Below are 17,682 nucleotides of genomic sequence, written 5' to 3'. Positions count from 1 at the left end.
CCTCCGTGATCGATGCCCCCTCCGGCGGAGCTCCGGAAAAGGCCCCAAGATGGGATCTCACAGGTACAGAAGGTTGCGGCGGTGGAATTAGGTTTTTGGCTCCATATCTGGTAGTTTGGGGGTACGTAGGTATATATAGGAGGAAGAAGTACGTCGGTGGAGCAACGTGGGGCCCACGAGGGTGGAGGGCGCCCCCCTACCTCGTGCCTTCCTGGTTGATGTCTTGACGTAGGGTCCAAGTCCTCTGGATCACGTTCGTTCCGAAAATCACGTTCCCGAAGGTTTCATTCCATTTGGACTCCATTTGATATTCTTTTTCTGCAAAACTCTGAAATAGGCAAAAAAACAGCAATTCTGGGTTGGGCCTCCGGTTAATAGGTTAGTCCCAAAAATAATATAAAAGTGTATAATAAATCCCAATAATGTCCAAAATAGAATATAATATAGCATGGAGCAATAAAAAATTATAGATACGTTGGAGACGTATCAGCGACGGCCATGGTGGGATAGATAAGGTTGCTTCTTCGTGGACCCTTCGGGGGTGGAGCCCTCCGTGGACTCATGCAACCGTTACCCTTCGTGGGTTGAAGTCTCCATCAACGTGGATGTACGATAGCACCACCTATCGGAACCACGGATAAAAAATCTTCGTGTCAACATTGCGTTTGCTCCCTCAAACTCATCCCTTTACCTTCATATGCAATTGTTTTACATTCCGCTGCTATACTCTTAGAATGGCATGTGTAGGTTGATTTCTTGACTTGTGCTAAGTTGCTAAAATCTGCCAAGAACTAAAATCGGTAAAAGGCTAGATTTTATTTGGTCAAGTAGTCTAATCACCCCCCCCTCTAGACATACTTTTGATCCTACACTCAATCCTTAGGTAGGTCTGGTAGACACTTGATAATAAGATTTGGGTTTAAGGGTTTTTGGATGCACAAGTAGTATCTCTACTTAGTGCGGAATTTTTGGCTAGCAAAGATGGGGGGCAAGCACCACATGTTGAAGGATCTATGACAATATGACTTCTATGTGAATATAAACAAACATAAACCATTAAGTTGTCTTCCTTGTCCAACGTCAACAATTTTGGCATATAATATTTGATGAGGGCTCACAATCACAAAAGATTTCTAGGATAGTATATTTATATGTGAATCTTATCTTCCCTTATTAATTCTTTCATGAGTTGCATCATTGACTAATGCTATGTTTGTCAATCCCTAATAAAATTTTCTACTTATACTTTTCCTTATGTGGTGTCATCACCTACCATAGGATTAGTATATGATCTTCTTGACTTATTTCCTTTCTTTTATTTATTTCCTTTCTCCTTTTTCTCTTCCTTATTTCTTTTATTTTATTTGCAACATGAAAGTAAAGAAAGCAAAAACTCAGATTAAACTTTATTATATAACTTGCACATGATTACAAGGATAGATCACTAAGCAAACTCTCAAAGAAGAAAGGATCGAGCTAAACTTTTATTCATCTAAAGAAAAAGATTGAACTAAAATAAGTAAAAGCAAAAAGATAGTGGGATGATACGATACCGGGGCACCTTCCCCAAGCTTGGCGGAAGCCAAGCGGAGTGCCCATACCCGATACTCAATTCTCTTTTCGTGGTGAAGAAGATGATGGTTGTGATGAAATAGTATTCTCCAATATAACCATGAGTAGATCCTTCAAACCTTGAATCTCCCGAAGGGCTTGATGAATTAATTCACTGTTTTTTTCACCTCAGCCATTATGTGTTTATTCTCCGGACCCCACGGTTTTGTTCCTGCACCATTTTCTCTTAGCTGAGAGATGTCCCAATTGGACGGTATGTGCCTATGAGGAGTATTCTCGAACCCATCATTGTGAATCAAATTGCAAAAATTGTTACTATGTAACCTGTGTAAAGGCCTCCTCGGAGGGAGTTCTTCTTTCACTTCTAGGATTGCTGGATTGTTTGAAGATTCCAGGACTTGATGAGGATTGGGGTGAGTAGAGATGCCCGCTAGTGTGCCTCTCTCGGAGGCCGGAGAGTGAACCCCAAAAGGATTTCCCTCCTCTTCCTCCATAGCAGCCTCTCCAGCTTCATCTCTGCTTAAATCTTCCTGAACCACCCTTGTGTATTCTTCTCCATTATTGAAAGGTGAGGAAGACATGATGTTGGTCCAGCCGAATCTGTCAGAAAACAGCAAAGAAAAGAAAACAGAGGGTTTCTCCGTGATACGGTGATTAACAGGTTCGGGAAGTATATATAGATTTTTTTATCTTGGGGGACAAGAAAACTATAGAAAAACAGAGTCCGGAAGGTGTCCCAGGTGGGCACAACCCACCTGGGCACACTAGGCAAGCCTAGCGCGCCTTGGTGTCTTGTGCCCACCAGGGTACACTTCCTAGAAGTTTCTTTATTTCCTAAATTTTTAAATATTCCAAAACTGATAAAAAAAATATTTTTGCAGATTTTTCGAAGTCCGTTTACTTACCATATCACGTACCTCCTTATTTTCACAATTCTGGAGTGTTCCGAAAGGACTCTTTTATGTGTTCTTCCGGTGTCAAAGTTTGGATAATATTACTTTCAACATTAATGGGCATACCTGAGATATAATGTTTTATTCGTTGCCCATTGACAACCTTCAGGTTAGTACCTTCGGCATTATTTATTTTGATGGCTCCTGACCGATAAACCTCCTCGATAACATATGGGCCTTCCCATTTTGATAAGTTAACTTTTTCTTTGAATAATTTTGCATTTTCATAAGCTTGGGTTCTCCATTCATCTAATGAGCTAATATCAAATAACCTCTTTCACCGGCAAGTTTGAAATCATAATTGAGTTCTTTGATTGCCCAATATGCTTTATGTTCTAACTCAAGAGGCAAATGACAAGCCTTTCCATAAACCAATTTATATGGAGACATACCCATAGGATTTTTATATGTTGTTCTATAAGCCCAAAGTGCATCATCTAATTTCTTAGACAAATTCTTCCTGGACCTATTGACAGTCTTTTGCAAAGTTAATTTTATTTCTCTATTGCTAAGTTCAACTTGACCACTAGACTGAGGATGATAAGGTGATGCAATTCTATGGTTAACATCATACTTGGCAAGCATTTTACGGAAAGCACCTTCAATAAAGTGTGAACCACCATCAGTCATTAAATATCTAGGGACTCCAAACCTTGGGAAAATAACTTCCTTAAGAATTTTAATAGAGGTGTTGTGATCATCACTACTGGTTGGAATAGCTTCTACCCATTTAGTAACATAATCAACAGCAACCAAAATATGTGTATACCCATTAGAGGAAGGAAAAGGTCCCATCACTACAAAAAAATACACTTCCATGATGATACGTGTTTGTCACCGTAGGTCACGTTTTCTGTCATGCATGTACATCCATGACAAATTTATGACAGAATCAAGATAGTCATACCTGTGCTGTCGTAGAAGTGTCCCATTACATTACCAACATTATCATCACGGAAGTGTCCACTTCCATGACGATAAATCGCGCGTCACAGAAGTGCTTTCGTCAAGGGTGACCGACACGTGGCATCCACCGTAACGGAACGCCGTTAAGCTACCGGGTCCGGTTTTGGATCCGATAACCCGTTAACACCCCGGACCAATGGGGATTTTCCACGTGTAAAATCATCATTGGCTGGAGGAAACACGTGTCAGCTCCGCGTTGGCACATGTGTCACTCATCCAATGGGCGAGATGCGCCTATGATATGTTGACACGTGGACCGGCCCAAAAGTGGCCCCTAAAGTTTAAATAGGCCGGCCCAACTAAAGGCCGCAAGATTTTGCGGACCATAATGGGCCGGCCTAGCTAAAGGCCCACCAGATTTTGTGGACCATAATGGGCTGGCCCAGCTAAAGGCCCACAAGATTTTGTGGGCCATAATGGGCCGACCCAGGTAAAGGCCCACAAGATTTTTGCGGGCCATAATGGGCCGGCCCAGGTGAAGGCCCATAAGATTTTTGTGGACATAATGGGCTGGCCCAGCTAATGGCCCACGAGATTTCGCCGACATTAATGGGCCGGCCCAACTGTCGGCCCACAAGATTTTGAGGACCCTAGTAGGCCGGCCCATTAACTGGGTGCCATGTTTTGGGCCAAATGCCGGCCCATATTTGATCCGGTCCATTAATGGCCTGCCACCTTCCGGGCCTAACAATGGCCCATATGAGATCCGTCCCATTAAAAGCCTACCACATTCTGGGCCAAATTACGGCCCAGATCAGGTCCGGCCCTTTAAGAGGCGTTGGGCTAAATTATGGCCCATATCAGATTCGGCCTGTCAACAGGACGTTATGCTTTTGGGCCCACTTGCTAAAGGCCCATTTAGTAATTCGTCCTGATATTAGTTTCGGCTTGTTAAGGGCCTGTTTAACATTTCGGCCCTATATTAATTTCGGCCTGTTAAAAGCCCGTCATATAGTTGGGCCTAACTACGGCCCAGTTTGCATCCGGCCTGCTCGCAGCCGATAATCTGATTGGGCCAAATAAGGATCGAGACAATTTTGGCCTGTTAAAAGCCCATGATTTGATTGGCACAATCATGGGCCGGTGTCCATTTCGGGCTGCTGCCGGCACGTGAGCTGTTCGGCACGTTTCAGGCCCAACCTACTTCTCAGCCTCCTAAAAGCCCATTGAGTTTTCTTGCGAAAAGAGGGCCGACAGTTTACTCGGCCTATTAAAGGCCCGAATCTACTAGTGGGCCAGTTTACATTTAGGCCTTTTAACGGACCAAGATGACGGGGCCCATGATGCGGATCATACATCGTGATTGCATGACGGCCCGATTATGTACCGTAATTTTACTGTATGGCCAGTTTACTGCGAAGACATGGTATATATACAATAAAATAACTGCAGCATCGTGAATAAGAAAAAATCTAGACTGTACAATAAATAAATTACGGCATATTACATCCACTGGGCATCAAAGTTCGCCACTATGATAATAAAGCACAAGCAGACAACAGATTACATACACTGGGCATCAAAGATCGCCACCAGTGCAACTAAACACGCTGACAAAATAATATACAAAACCGACAGCACTTCAATAGAGTTCAAGAAGGGTTAGCCATGCTGGGGAGCTGCAGTGCAAGCAGCTGAGCAAGCTGATGCGACTGCGCTTGTTTAACACTTATATCCTCCTCACTCTGAAATATAAACAAGCAGACAGATGACAGGTTTTGCACATAAAAGTATCAGTGCTGACAATTCATCACATTTCTTACTGATGAATAAAGTGACATAGTTTGAAATTGCATTAACACAATATGGTATTGTTCAGGTCAAGACATGGCAGGAAATCACATTTTGAAGGAGTTGGCAGCTTCACAACACCACTTGATTACAGATCAAGAACTCATAAGTATCAATGGTTAGTGTGCTGTCAATTTATCCCATTTTAGATTGGCAAATAAAGAGACGGTTTAAATAATAGTAGAATGATATGACATTGTTCATAGTTAAGACATTGCAGAATATGACATTGTGCTGTAGTGGGTAGGTTCACCACACCACTGGATTACGGATCAAGAACAGAAGCATACATGCAGTGCAAAAGAAGATCACTTGCTCTGTATAGTTTAATTTACATGGTATGAAGAAGGAACTTGGTTGTACAACTGAAAACTTAAATTGAGAAGGACAAACTTTTGTTTATGAACTACGTAATAAACTTTAAACATGCAATTTGATGCAAACACCAAAAATGACCAGCTGTTGCAGTCATGCCTAACCAAATATACACAAAAAGTTTAAATTCTTGAGAAGGACAAACTTACATTATTGGTGAAGACAGGCTCTATAAAGCCCTTGTCCATGCTGATGGGGGGCAATTCAAGAAGTTTACCACAAACTCTTCTTCATAAGCATTGCCTTTATTCTACATTTTGTAAAGAGTAAATATAGATGTGATAATATAAGAAAAAATGGAGAATATTTAAGATAAAATGAAGAGTGATGCTACATAACCAAGTAGCTATAAATGTAAGTACAGCGATACAGGCAAAAGGTATAGCCAAGAGCAATGCACAGCTAAACTTCTTCAGTACCATCGGTGTTATCCAACCTTATGGTAAGAGTAAATATAGATCTGATGTGTAGAAAATGGAGGGCAAAGGAAAATAAGCTGCAGAGTGATGGTACACGAACAACTACCTGTCAATATAAGTACACTGATAAAGGACAACAAGTACTTACAAGAACAATGCAGAGCTAAAAAAATTCATTGGCATTGGATATATTCTACACTAATGTAACCATTTATACAGATCAGATAATTTGGAGCGAACAATTGATAAGCAAGCTATCATGCATACTAATGTCACGTAATGAACCAGGTATGTATGCAAGTACAGTGATACAGGACAACAGGCACTAACAAGAGCAAAGCAGCGGGCATCATATTTGTGATATCCTGTCGTTCTTTTCAAACCGGAATTCTTCTTCGAGCGGATTTCCTACAAAAAAGATCCGTAAGGCACATGCAGAAAAGTAGAAGTTCAAATTGTCGTGTGATTTCAGAGACAACACCTCATCCTGGGAACGAGGCCAGTGCATAACAAGGTTTTTCCGTTCAATCTCTTCTAAATTTAGCACAGGAGACTTCACCGGAAATTCGTTTATAGACTTGCCATCAAAGTGTGATTTCCTCAGGTAACACCGATACTGCTGCAATGCTTCCTTGAAAAGCACAAGCAAGCTTTGCTCGTCATGACTATCCAGACTGACCCTCGCCCACTTACAAAAATGTAATGTAAATCATTGATGTGTTCAATAAGCAGAAAACAGGAAAATAATAACCATGAATAATAGCACTTACACGTAAGTTGGGCAGGAAGATGTGAAAATGGTGTTTGTCTTCACTATAATCTTCCCATGATGGGAATATATGATTTACAAATACAATGATCTCAAAACCATAAGGTTGAATTCAAAAAATTAAACCAAATTATGTTCTACTAAAATGTATGGATCAGTAATATCTACATATTAAATAACATAGATGCGCGTGAATTCATATGAGTATGCATGTTTGATAGATCAATTTTGGTTCGAGTATGGATTACATGTATCATCATCTCGAATTCAAATATTGAATCCCTTTTATGTTCACTCCTTTCACGCCCATCCCTCTCGCGTGCATGCTCCTTCATGTAGCTATCTCTCTCTTTTCTCCAGCTCACCCGCACGCCCACTTCATGTTTCTCCTATCCTCGCAAACATGGTCTCTCGACATCTCCCTTCAGAAGTGTCACACTCTCCCTATCATTATACATTACACAGTTTTCATTATCTCTCACGTCTCTACCGTTCTCTCGTATCACTAGGTACCTAAGCTTTCTTTTTCACCGCCACACACACAGTCTCCACTCGTCTTTCACTTTGTCTTTCTCTCTATGGAATTCTCTCACACACCCTATATGTCTCTAGATATGAATCATACCACTAAAATTACTCTCTCTCTCTCTCTCCTATAGACACAACATTTGTTGCGGTCTTCTTTTCGTCTCCATCCCAGACTGACATTATTCATTTGTTTACCGATCAGACAAACTCCCCCCCTCTCTCTCTCTCTCACACACACACAACTCCTACTTCCACTCCCCTTCCCGACTACCGTCTCTCTCTCACACACACAAAACTCTCGCTTTCGCACCCCTGACTCGTATTTCTCTCACAAACATTTATCGACTAGCCTCTAGATAGGTTTATACACCTACACACTCATGCTTCCACTATCGCATACATGTCTCTCTCCCGCTCCTTGTATCTATGTAGAATTTTCTTCCCTTCTTGAGACACGCCCTCTCGATCGTGCACACACACACTATCGCCTCATTTTAAGCTGATACCTCTCGCACACACACACTCTTTGTGTCTTTGTCACACATGCACTACGTCCTCCTCCTCTCTCCCTCTCTCTCTCTCTCTCTCACACACACATGGGCTTTTTGTAACAACTAGCAAGATGCCCATGCGTTGCACAGAACATCAAGATGCATTTCTATGAGTAGTTTATCTTGTGGGAGAAAAGGATGAACAAGGGAAGGCCTTATTTGCAAGTGTGGAGAGGGGTGTGGGTATCTTTTTGCAAAATTGCCATAGTTTCCTTCCTATCCGTCAGATATAGATCAGACGGCCTATATTGCAGGATGGCAGGCACACGATCATCACCGACTATGCTTTTTATAAGAGTAGGGATAAAAAACAGAGTTGGTGATGATGGTGGGCCTGCCATCCTGCAATATAGGTTGTCCAATTTATATCTGACGGATAGGAAGGAAACTATGGCAATTTACCCGCACTCCTCTCCACATTTGCAGATAAGGCCTTCCCTCGTTCATCCTTTTCTCCCACAAGATCTTGAAGTTCCGTGCAACGCACGGGCATCTTGCTAGTAAGAGTAGAAATTAGACATATACCACTTCTCGAATCTTGAAACCAACAACATTCCTCCCTTATCTCATCAAAACTGCCAAAGGAATATATTTTGAGTGAAACATAACATATTTTTAGTGATATACGTATTTCAAAACTAGAATTTTTTTCTATCAAATCGGTGAATATGTATTAATCTACTCTGATCGTGTGGCAACGCATTGGCACATTGCTAGTAGTTATTATAATTTTTTGGACACCAGACAAACGGTGGAGTACATATACGAAGAGAAGAGGTGCACACACGCAGTCGGTCTCTCGCTGTCTCGCACACATGAGTGTTACGTAAAGGCAACGTTAACAAATAAACCCTAAAACCCTAGGTGCACGATTGCTGCATTCGCGGGTACCGGGTACATGGTGGAGCGCACCTTTGTAGGAATAGTCAGCTCGCATGAGAATTTGATCCGTAGGAGTTGATGGTTGGGACCACAGGTGAACGACTTGGAGGCGGTGGCTCGCCAGTTGCCACAGATCGAGTAGCCACGTTTAAAATATCATTTTTAGCGGGGTTAAGACTTCCAATTTTCAATGGCGCGTTATAAGTGCTAAGTAGTTTTTAGAACGATTGGTATGGAGCGAAAATGGAATTCATAGTACTACGTACCTCCTTGGCGTATGGTTATATGGGTTTATGTTGCGAGATGTTGAACCTTGTAGTTCTAGGGCAAATACTTTGGTTTAGATTTAGATGTTGGTTTTCAGTAATGAAAATCGGAAGGGGGAAACCCTTCTTTGATTAAAAAAAACAACTACCTCCGTTCTGGTTTACTAGTCCCCATCGTATTTTGGGTCAAAGTTTGTCTATGAATTTTACTTGTAAAATGTGAATGGAAAACGAGATTTTGTTATACCCAAACAAAAAAGGACTGGAGGGAGTGATTGCTCTGACACAGACGCGACCTCTCATAGCGCAAGCATTGAACCGGCGTGCCGGCCAAGAGGGCCCCACTCGCTGCAGGCCCGGCTGAACACGCCTCCTCGCCGCATGCAACCGGCTTCAGACTGCCCCGCCTGCCTTCATTGAATCCGCGCGTGTGCCGGCAACACGTCCTTCCGCAAGCCGGCCGGCATTTTAGAACACAAAAAATGACCAAAATATAATTAATTACACATGGTCTTGACTTGTTGTGCTCGCACTGGTAGCAGGAACTAGAGGTTTTTCTTTATTCATAACTCTCCTCAATTTTTTTTGGCTTTGAAGTGAATCATGGTTGTGGACATTATGTATGAATGTGCAGATATCTGTGAACATGAGTTTGATGTGGAAGTTGAACTTGGAATGTCGGGCTTGCGCGTGAACTATACCATGTCCAATGCTTCGTCTGTTATTGTTTGGAAAGTAATTGTTGTTATTACATGACCCGAAAAAAAAATATTTTGTGCCACATCAGTAGATGCACGGACATCACAATAGGCATGCTGACTGGATAAACATTTGAACCTAGCTACTATGAAGGAAATTTTGTATTGACAACAGTTTTAGATAGCAGGAGACGCATAGCCTGCTCTGCCTCTGCTAGCTTATTTCTGGCTTCTTCCATCTCTTCTTTGGCATGGGTGAAGAGAGCATCTGATTGATCTTTTCGCTTCTTCAGGAACTCAGGTACATTCTCAAGGGCTGCTGCACGCTTTCTTTCAGCCTTTACTAGAGCCACGAGGACACGAACAGCTAACGACTCCACCTGGCTTGTGTGTAATCTAGCATCATCTGGGAATTTGCACCTTGTGTCTAATCCAGCATCATTAGGGAACTGGCACCTTGTGTGTAATCCAGCCTCATTTTGGAAACATGATCTCGAGGTTGACCATACTTCCCTCCTCGCAGGAACTGCATCCTGACATGAAGGTACTTCTTTTTTAGATCAATACTCACAGCAACCCAGATCCATTTAGTAGAAGCCAGATAAACAGAACTGGGAGAAGTGAATTCAAAAGGAAAAAAATATAAAAACAGACTACAAGGTGAGAACACCCACTTCCTACATCAAGCTAAAAACAAAAGCATTAGGACGATTAAGACTCTTCTTATTACACATCGAAGAACACGAGGCTTAAGAGAAACAGAAACTACAACATATAGACACCGAAGAACACGAGGCTAAACGAAAGTAATTGAAAGGGTGTTACTTACCAAAGCTTGTTTTACAGGTTCGCTGCAGCTCCTCTTTAACTTGCCACACTCCTTGAAGATGTCCCCAATATCCCGTGTTTGGCCTTCATTGCTCCTCTGCATGTTCGCACTCGTGGTTTTAAAATCTCAACGTGGCAAGAAAATATACTACTAGTAATACTCGTGAATCTTGTGGGCAACATTAAAGCACCCGTCTTCCATGTTAGAGCATCTCCAACAAAATCGCAACGTGCGGCGCTTTAAAAAAGCGTTTACAGTGCTGAGATCGAGAAGTAGAGATAGAGAGTATAGACTAGAGAGTAGAGGATAGTTCTCAGCATAGATAGATAAAAAAAGATTATTCAACTACTCCTCGTTGTCCGACTCCTCCTCGGTGATGTCCTCCTCCGACGTCTGACTGTAGGCGTGAAGATACCGATCGTCGTCGGATTCCCAGGGCGACGCTGCTCCTAGCCTCATGTTGAATTGAGCGTCCGCTTTTCATCTACGCTTGTCCTCATGATATGCGGCTCGCTCCGCCCTCCTCTTATCCCTCTCCGCCCTCCTTTATGCGTAGAACTCGCGCTCGTTGATGATGTCCTGCGGGAACCGTTGGCGCCACAATGCCATGGCTTCCTCGTCCATCTCGGCGATGCCGAGACGGTGCTCCCGCCTCCGGTTGTCGCGACGATCCTCGTCGGTGATAAGCCGCGGCAGAGGTGCGAGCTCCTGTGCCCGCTCCCGCGTCGGCATGTTGGGGAAGTTCAATGTTCTATGAGGCCACCGGAGGCGCCACGCCGCCGCGTCGTACGCGTGGGCGGCCTCGTTGGCGGTGTCGAAATTTCTGAGGCCGAGGCGCATCCCGCGGAACTGGATCTCGGCGGAGAAGCCGCCAGAGGGGCGCGCGCGGACGCCGCGATTTCCCCAAGTTTCCCGGCGACGCGGCGGCGGCAAGGCGAGAAAGAGCGGGGAGAGAGCGGTGGCGAGGCACAGAGCGGGGAGAGAGTGGTGGCGAGGCACAGAGCGGTGGGAGGGCGTTGGATTTTATAAAGCGCGCCGGACGCCGCGCGCCAAAACTAGCGCACGCCCGGTCGCTTTTTTCCGCGCGCGCACAATCCTTTCCCGACGTCTCTTCTATCTCTACTCTCTTCTCTATTGTTATATTTATTTCATATTTAATATTTATCTCTACTTCTCTACTCTCTACTTTTTTTCTCTACCTTATAAAAAACAGAGTTGGTGGTGATGGTGTTCCTGCCATCCTGCAATATAGGCCATCTGATTTATATCCGACGGATAGGAAGGAAACTGTGGTAATTTTGCAAAAAGATACCCACACCCCTCTCCGCATTTGCAAATAAGGCATTCCCTCGATCATCCTTTTCTCCCACAAGATAAACTACTCATACAAATGCATCTTGATGTTCCATGCAACACATGGGCATCTTGCTAGTTTTCTTATAAAAAAACAGAGTTGGTGATGATGGTGTGCCTGCCATCCTGCAATATAGGCCGTCCGATTTATATCTGACAGATAGGAAGGAAACAATGGCAATTTTGCAAAAAGATACCCACACCCCTCTCCAGATTTGCAAATAAGGCCTTCCCTCGTTCATCCTTTTCTCCCACAAGATAAACTACTCATACAAATGCATCTTGATGCATGCAACGCATGGGAATCTTGCTAGTTCTAAAAAACTTTCCATCATTTGCCACACTACTGGTTGCAGATGAAAAACCTACCCAAGCACAACGCGATACAGGAGCGACGCACAATTACAAGCTGATATTCTGTTGGACAATGGAGGCTATAACTAATTACTTTTACGGGAACAATAGCACCCAGGAAATTTGAAGGGTAGCTATGAACAAAATTGGAACTGCACATGTACTGCTAAGTGATTCAATACACACATTACCAATCGAGGAGGAGAACGATGGTCGCGGTGGCCTCTGTGAGTCATGGTCGGCAATGGGAGTCAGTTCATTGTCCACGACGGTGGTGCTTCTGCGCTTGGCGTCGGCTTCCGGGAAGCAGATCCGAGACCGTGGAATACGGTGCCGGAGAAGAGGCTCCGTGTACGACGACGATGGTGGACCGGCTCCAGTGCGGCGTACGAGGTTGTCGATGAGGCAGATGCGCTGCGCTGGACGAGTGCACCGATGTAGAAGGGGAGGAGCACGAAGGCTGCGGTGCCGTGGAGAAGTCTATTTTGCGGTGGGGATAGAAAATGGGGAGTATTCAGGTGTACTACTCTGGGTGCCGGGGTGGGGTTGGCTGGGTAGGGTGAACCTGAAGTTACGAAAACAGCCCCCTAGCAACCGTCATCCGTAGGCCTGTTCCGAAGGCTATGATGGTAACTTCCCACTGCTCGAATCAGGGTCGCGAGAGATTTTCCCGTCGACCTCAAAATTTTGTGTCACTGAACTCCCCGTGTGGCGTGTTGGGTGATTCGGCTAAGCAACTAGCGAGTAGTACTAGTAAACTCTGCATATTAGGTTTGACCAAAGTCAAACTTCCTAAAAAGTTTGACCAAGTTTATAGAAAAATATAAACATTTACCATAATAGATATGTATGATGTGAAAGTACATTCAATAATGAATCTAACGGTATTTATTTGTTATTGTATATGTTAATATTTTTTGTTATAAACTTTCTGAGAGTTTACAAAACTTGACTTTGACCAATGCTAATACGCGGACTTAAATAAAAACGGAGGGTGTACACATTTGTTTTCTTAGTATGTACTCCCTCTGTTCCAAATTACTCATTGTAGAAATGGATGTATCTAGAACTAAAATACATCTAGATACATCCATACCCGCGACAAGTAATTCGGAACGGAGGGAGTAGTGAATTAATCATTTGTTGAAATTGTGAAATAAATATATTAGGCTACTGACTTCGAATGTAATGGTCTATGCAATTCAATAGTTACAATCATTGTCGAATTCCAAGATGTATACGAGGTCTATAGTACTTCACAACATGCTCAAACTCACATAATCCCAGTCAAATAACAATCAAAATGCATTTCATAGTTATTACTTTGTAGGATGCAACAAAACCAACAATAACTCTACATCAGCCATTATAAAATCAACATTTTGAACATATCCCAATGTGTGAATGAAACATGCAGAGAGAGCTTGCGAAGATGGAGCAGATAGGGCAGGAAAGATTGTATGTATGTGGATGAGAGAGTAGGAGACAACCCTAACGAAATAGAGAGAGATAGAGAGAGAGGAAGAAGTTAGGTCTGTGAGAAAGATGGAGACATGTAATATACTCCCTCCGTTCCGAAATATAAGTCTTTGGAGAGATTTCACTATGGACCACATACGGAGCAAAATGAGTGAATCTATACTCTAAAATGCATCTAGATACATCCGTATGTGGTTCATAGTGAAATCTCTACAAAGACTTATATTTAGGAACGGAGGGAGTACGTGAGATGCGTGTGCATCCAGATTCTGTACACGTGGAAGGAGAAGAGACAACAGGTTTGATGAGAGAGCTGGAAAAACATGGACGATAGGGGAAGGATCTCGTGGGTTGAGGGATTGATAAATTTGTGCGGGGGAGAGAGGGATTGGTAATTTTATGCGAGAGGGGTGGGGGAAGGAGTCAGTCAGCCGTCGTCACATCATCTTGCTTCCAAATGGCCCCGCATTCTCTAGCGCAGTGTGGTCGCCGTCTTCGATCTCCTCGATGCCCTCTTTGAAGATTGAGGTGTTGTGCATGCTGGGGTGCAGAGAAGCACAAGCGAGAGTGGTCGCCATATAACCTTGGATGGGGATGAATTGTGTGCTCGGGGGAGGGGGTGTGTGCATGCTGTGTGCTGTGTGTGTGTGTGTCAGATATTGAGAGAAAACAAACCTAAGGAGAGAAATGTGTGCGTATGTGACGGAAAGCTACATGCTAAACAGGGTATTCACGAAGAGATTGTGCATGCGAGATAGAGAGCGATGTGCGGGCCTTGAGGTGGGCAGGGGCCGGGTGAGGGTGTCAAAATGTGCGCGTTGATGCATGTGTTACATGCGATCGTGCGAGGGACGGACGAATCGAGAGAGATGTTGTTGTGTTACAGATGCTCCTCTCTCTCTCACACACACACACACACTCAAGTAAAATAGAAGACCGTTCTCTCATGTATACACAACGTATCGGCATCTGTCTATGTCTCACTCATGGATGATCATTTGCACATTCACACCTCTCTATGTCTCTATGACACGCACACACATATGGACAGATACACACGTTCTCTCTCAGTCACACACACAAAATCAGTATTAAAAAAACTAGGGCGCACCTAAAACGTCCAAATCCAAATAAACATGAAATGGAGCTAAATTCAAATATATGGAAATATTGTAGCGTCAAGAACTTTCCCAGGAAAAAAAAAGTTGAGTAATATTCGGGGATTGTTTTCACACACACAAAAAGGTTCGGTGGATGTCCTCGAGCGCGACACGGTGACGCACCGTTCGATCGACCGCGCGGCCGCGGTTCACGTGCTTGCACGGGATTCCGTATCATGGCTGTGGTAACTAATAAAAGCGCTGCCTAAGTCTAATGTTTACGTGTACTGGTATGGTTTTCTTTTAAGTTTGACCAACCCTATATAAAACTAAACTAAGCTCCCATACGCGCACTCATCAATATGCCGCCGCCGTTGCGCATGCCGGCGCCCGCCTACTCCGGCCAACAATTTCTCGCCCATCACCGCCGTGTCGCCGCCATCCCTGTGCCATGAAGCCGAAGGCTCGCCCGCTCACGTCGTCTGCAGTCCCTCCTCGCGATGCCGCCGCGCTGCCAAGCACGCGAGCAGCTGGTGGAGCCACGTCTATGCACGCAGCGTACAAAGAGGAGGACGAGCGCGTGCTCCAGCACGCCGGCGAGGAGGAACTAGCGTGTCATTGTCATCTCCGCCCGCGCGGAGGAGGCACGCATGGTGGCTGTCACGGCGGAAGCCGGTCGCACGTGCGTCGAGCCCGCAAACCGGGTGCGGATGCGGAATCTACCTTCGAGACCTTGAATGCCACGTGGATCCTGCAATCTGAAGGAGCAATTTGGGTCAGTCGACTCTTGTGAGCCGTTTGATGCAACATGGATGGCTAGAAGGGCTTCTTCAACCTCTGAAATTGATGCACGGTTCATCTTCTCAGCCCGCCACACGCCTAACCTCCTGCTGCCGCCGCCGCACCCTCCCCTGAACCGCCTGCCACCGCCATGCTCCCCCCACCCCCGCCATCCGTTTAACCCCGGGCACGATCCATTTTTTCTGGCGAACTGCATTCCACACCCAACACTCATAAGATAGATCATGGGCACCATGCCACCCTAATATAGATACTGGGGTAGCTTCTCTGTCGTCTTCTTCCTTCGCTCCGTCGAACTTCTTTCACAAATCGACTGACCCAAATTATACTACTAGTACGAACATATTAAGTACAGTAGGAACACGAAGATACGAGCAGTTGTACCAACTACAAGAAGAACAGTAGTAAGACATAGTAGTAGTACTACTGTACGTACTAAAGAGTTCAAATAACGAGAAAGAACATAAACATGGTTCTGCTGGGGCCTCAACACAACACACCCTTGAAAATAAACTAAGCAACTAGTCCGCTTGACACTGCAGTAGAACCAGCATAAGCGACGGCACTGCCACCTACTCGGAGTCTGAGTCCACGTCCACGTCCTCGACTTTGTCCTTGTCCCTCTTCCTCTTCCTCTTCCTCTTCGCCGACGCTTCTTTGCTTGGACCGGACACTGGGCTCTGCTTCTTCATCCAACCCTTGTAGATATTTAAACAAAGGTAGGCATCCATTGCTGCGTACAGGATGTGATCTTCATCTAATGTCTTCGACTCCCATGCATGATGAAACTCGTGGTGAGGTTTCTTCAGTTTAGCGTACGAAGGATCAATCATGGCTGCTGCCAGGGTCAACATTGAAGGCTGAGAGGAGGACACTAGGCTTGCCTTCTGGAGATTGAAGGGCTGGCCTACAACGAGGCCTATCCGACCCAGGACATCCCTGTCGTTCCTAAAGTCTACAGTAACGAATTTCACTCTTTCGTCCTTGAGGAAGTTCTTAAAATCCTGGCACTCAACGTCGGCATGGCATATGTGGTAGACCAAGCACACGTTATGTACGCAAACCTGGATCATGGCGGGCTTCTTCTTCTCTGCCTCCTTTAGAATCTTCTCTCTTTGCTGGACTGTGGTGTACTCAACATCTAGCCCAGCGACCCAGTCATCCGTTGAACTGTTGAACATGCGTAGGAAGCGAGAAAGGCATGCTTTCACCGTCGCGGATCCACGTGTGTAGATGACGATGGACTCATCGCCGGTGATGGCTCTAACCTGGTACTCAGCGGCAACCATGGAGATTTGGGAGGCCATGGATTTTGGAGGAGGGTTAGGAGAAGTTGAACTGGTGTAATGTGAAAGGACGGGACGACTGGGAGCGAACTGTTGTAAGGTACTATACTAGTAGAAGACGGGGACGAGTAGGGCGTGCGAACGGCGTGGGGTTGCTGGCTTGCCCGGTGGATAAACGGTTGCAAGCCCCCAAAGAGTTCTCGAGAACTATGCGGGACCCACTAGATGTCATGTCTACAAGACCCATATCGTAGGCCTGACGGTATAGCTTCTGCCTGTTCGCACGCCATGCCGGCGCGTGGGTAACTTCACTTAATTCCGTCAACCATCGCGCCTCCCACGACCTTCGCCTCCCTTGCGCGGTCGCGCCCTTTGAGACTTCGACCGGCTATAAATGAGCAATTTTTTTGCCTACTCCGCATGCATGATACTCCCTCTTGTCCTTTTTAATTCCGTCAACCGTTTGCAAAGTGTTTGATTATACTAAAAATATCAATATCTACAATACTGATTATAATGAGTATAAGAACTATGTTTTATAATGAGTATAAAAATATTGATTTGACATTGTGAATGTTGATACATTTTTCTATAAGTTTGGTCAAAGTAGAGGTACATTGACTTCAGACAAAACTTAAATGCACAATGCAGACTAGTTCTTCCGTCCAGGTGCGTGCCATGTCCTATCTTGCCATCAGAACAAGGGCCCT

Source organism: Aegilops tauschii, chromosome 5, assembly GCF_002575655.3.
Source record: "Aegilops tauschii subsp. strangulata cultivar AL8/78 chromosome 5, Aet v6.0, whole genome shotgun sequence".
NCBI lineage: Eukaryota > Viridiplantae > Streptophyta > Magnoliopsida > Poales > Poaceae > Aegilops > Aegilops tauschii.
This window is presented reverse-complemented; position numbering follows the sequence as displayed.